This window comes from Petaurus breviceps, unplaced genomic scaffold (genome assembly GCF_028583685.1).
Source record: "Petaurus breviceps papuanus isolate PSGF00001 unplaced genomic scaffold, PetGlider_PUasm1.0 90723, whole genome shotgun sequence".
NCBI lineage: Eukaryota > Metazoa > Chordata > Mammalia > Diprotodontia > Petauridae > Petaurus > Petaurus breviceps.
The window spans coordinates 8,490,129-8,494,297 of NW_027187323.1; the positions used below are offsets into that span (position 1 = coordinate 8,490,129).

Here is a 4,169-nt window from a genome sequence, read left to right on the forward strand (position 1 = left end):
GAATCTTGTGGGCACCACAAGACGAGGAGGAGGAGGAAATATGCAGTAGGTGTGTGCATAGTAACAGGAGCTGCAGGGGATTCATAAATCAAGAATGGAAAAATTGGAACAGAAATAGATCATAGATATTTAAAGTTGGAAGAAAGTTTCAAGATCATCAGTTCCAACCCTCTCATTTTATAGAAGAGGAACTGAGGCCCACCCAGGGTGGTGAAGTAATTTCTTCAAGGTCTCATAGCTAGTTAGTAGAAGAAACAGCACTGGAATTCAGGTCTCCTCCTTCCCATTTCAACCTTCTTTCTATATCATATTGCCTCCCATATTCGGGTGCAAAGTAAATTTATTGTAAAGCATTTCTTGGTCAGCCTAATTATCTCCAACATATACACATCTTCAAATAGTTTCACAGATATAATTCATGAAGAATAGACTGTCAGAGTGGGGAGGAATCTTAGAGATAGTATGATGCAACCAATCCCCCTCATTTTATACATGAGTTCATCAATATGAGCTTCCTTTTTTTGGAGGGGGGAAGGCAGGGCAATTAAGTGACTTGCCCAAGGTCACACAGCTAGTAAGTGTTAAGTGTCTGAGGCCGGATCTGAACTCAGGTCCTCCTGACTCCAGGGCATTCACTAAGCCACCTAGCCACCCCAAGAGCTTCCTTTATGAAAGAGAAAGAGAAAAAGCAAGCTTAACCATTTATCCACAGTCAGCTAGTAAGTCACCGAAGGAGAAAATGCAACCCCAGGTCTCACAAAGACCTCTTGCTTATCCTAGGTCATGATTTCTCAGTCTGGAAAAATAGGTATCAATTGACCCAAAGAGACTTAGCATCTTGTCCACTAAAGTGATTGATACAGCAAAAAATGATGCAATATTTAACAACCAGCTCTTGGGAAGAAAAAAGTACTATGCATTACAGTGTTAAGCTTAATCTGAATTATTAACATTTTTCTCCATCATTTTCTTAACTATAGACAATCAACAGAACAATAAATCAAACCCTGATTAGGAGCATTTGAGGATTTCTGAGGTATAAATGCTCACACTGAAATTTTAATAATCAGCTCTTTTCAGCCTTTTTGAACTGGCTCCAGCATGCCCCTGCCCCAGAGGGAACTTTGCTGATCACTACATCTGGGAGAAAATGCCCCCAGATGCCTCCTCCTTTGACAGCTGTACTACAATGAATCCTCTGCAAGGGTCATCAGCTTTTCCCCTTCTCCTGGATTTATAAAAAACAATAACAACAAAAACTCAACAATCCAGAGAGCTGTGAGAGAAGCCAATAAGAAGTAAGGAACGTGCAGCAGGTGGTACCATCTGTGCCCGTCTCATTCCAGCCAAAACAGTCTGCTCCCCAGAGCTCCCAGTTGTGGAGAAGGGAAGAGAATCTGACAGAGCCGGAGTCAGGGGAGGGGGCGTGGGAGGGCGAGTGCAGAGGCTATTATTCAAATACAGAGTCTGTTGGGGGAAAGTAGATTACTGATGCCAGTGAACTATTATCTCTCTCCCTCTTTCTATACAGCCACTGTGGGAGATTCCTCCAAAGTCAAGTTAGCTGGCAAGCATCAAATCCCACACCTGTGAGACAGACGTGGCGGCATCCCCGTGAGTCTGGCACCACTGGGATGGGAGGGACAAGCATTCCACAATAGGGCTAGGAAGTATAGCCCATCACAAAAAGGAAAGGGGTTGGGGGGGGAGGGACACAGGGGCAGTGTTTGTTGTTGGGGTTTTTTCCCCCTAGCAACTTGAGTTTCCTCCCTCTCCCATATTGCTTCACTGGTTTAAAATAGGCTTATGTGCCTGGAGTGGTGTGTGTGTGTGTGTGTGTGTGTGTGTGTTTTCCTATGCCACTTGTTGGACTTCCTTACCAATTTTATTCATTCTCCTGACCCACTTGCAGGCATAGGAATGCAAACAGTTATAAAGATGAATTAAATTACATATAGCAAAGATTTTTCCTTTTTTTTCCAAAAATAAAAAATATAAGTTCACCTAAACAGAGCAGAAACATAGAACTGGCTCTATTCATAGGCATCTAGGCAGCTGTGATGTGAGGAGCACCTGCTCAAAAAAAAAAAAAAAAAACAGAAAACTCTCCCCTACTGGCCTATCATAGGACCGGAAATTTCCACCTGCTCCTTTTCAGTTAAGGCATTGTCACCAGAACTCCTCCACCATTCTCAATCCATTAAAATATAAATTCCTAGAAGGGGTGACACATTCACCTATTATCACCCATTATCACCTTAGAGTGTTGATAATGGTTTATCAGTTCCTTAGCAGAGATCAGGGACCTGAGAAAATTGGTCACAAGGCAGATTTTTTTGGTGGAGGGAGAAAGAAAAAAGATGGGATATAACAGTGAGGGACTCTGGGTAACCTCAGTAAGAAACCCTGGCTTCCAAAGTGAAGGACCCTGGGACATTGAAGGACCCTTGCTGGTCATATTACCTTTGTATGACACTTACACCTTAAATTGTTCTCTACCCCTCCACACTCTGCCTTATGGACTTTTCCATATAATGACATTGTCCTCCATTCTATTCCATGAACAAGAAACTCTTCTCTCTCATCTCCATTCCCCATATCTAGAATACTCTCCTTCTGGAGGTGGAGACAAGATGGCAGAGTAGAAGCACAAACTTGGCATGGGCTCCTGTTCCAATCACTTCCAATACATGTTAAAAATTACTCTAAACAAACTTTAGAGCTACAGAACCCACAAAGTGACAGAGAGAAACAAATCTCCCACTAAAGGAAGCCTGACAGGTGGACAGGAAGGGTCTATCCACCAAGATGGGAGCTGAGCACAGTCTGAAATGAGCCAGGCCACCAGAGCAGACTTCAGGAGAGTGAATCATCAGTAGCTGTAGCAGTTTCCAGACTTCTCAACCCATAAACACCAAAGACAAAGTAAAAGGTCAGTACGGAACTCTGTTGGAACAGGGGAAACTGAAGAGCACAGTTCCACCCCGAGACAACAAGTGGCCAGAGGCCCTGTAGATGTGCAGCCACCACTGTGTGGTTGCTTCCAGAGCTCCTGGCCTGCAGATTGTAGAGGGACCAAACAACCCTTCAGAGGGTAATCACTCTTGCTTTAATCTGCTTGGATATGGATCTCGGTCATTGGTGGTGGCCCTGGGGTGTGTGACCAGTGAGCCAGAGCTTGTGGGTGATGTAGAGAGGGTGTCCTCCTAATAGTTCCAGCAGCTGTGAAAACCCCAGCAGTATGGGACATAGCTCTCTCCATTCTGGAATTCTACCATGGCAAAGAGCTCAAAAGTCAAGTAATTGGCTGACAATATGAGCAAGCACAGGAAGCACAAACAGACCATAGAATCTTTTTTGGGTACAAAAAGGATCAAGGCATGGAGTGGGAGGAAGACATAGAAGTCAGAACTCCTTCATCAAAAGCCTCCAAGAAAAATATGAACTGGTTACAAGCCATAGAGGAGCTCAAGAAGGATTTTGAAAATCAAGTAAAAGTGGAGGAAAAATTGGGAAGAGAAATGAGAATGATGCAAGAAAATCATGAAAAGTGAGTCAACAGCCTGCTAAAGGAGACCCAAAAATACACTGAAGAAAATAACACCTGAAAAAAATAGACTAACTCAAATGGTAAAAGAGACCCAAAAAGTCAATGAGAAGAATGCCTTAAAAAGCTGAATTTGCCAGACAGAAAAGGAATTTCAAAAACTCATTGAAGAGAATAACTCCTTCAAAATTAGATTGGAGCAACTGGAAGCTAATGACTTTATAAGAAATCAAGATACTATAAAACAGATCCAAACAAATGAAAAAATAGAAGGCAATGTGAAATATCTCATTGGAAAAACCACTGACCTGGAAAATAGATCCAGAAAAGATAATTTTAAAATTACTGAACTACCTGAAAGCCATGATCAAAAAAGAGCCTAGAAATCATCCTTCAAGAAATTCTCAAGGAAAATTGCCTGACATTCTAGAACCAGAGGGCAAAATAGAAATTGAAAGAATTCACTGATCACCTCTTGAAAAAGATCCCCAAAAGAAAACTCCTAGGAAATAATAGCCAAATTCCAGAGTTCCCAGGTCAAGGAGAAAATATAATAAGCAGTCAGGAAGAAACAATTTTAGTATTGTGGATACACAATCAGGATAACACAAGACCTAGAAGC

At 42.2% G+C, this 4,169-nt stretch overlaps 1 long non-coding RNA gene across 1 annotated transcript; it reads left to right on the forward strand.

The window, feature by feature from the left end:
* Positions 1 to 898: 898 nt before the first annotated feature.
* On the forward strand, positions 899 to 3,550 carry LOC138145025 (uncharacterized). Its single transcript, XR_011164087.1, has 2 exons — positions 899 to 1,614; positions 2,605 to 3,550. It is a non-coding gene; the product is annotated as an uncharacterized lncRNA (long non-coding RNA).
* Positions 3,551 to 4,169: the final 619 nt, after the last annotated feature.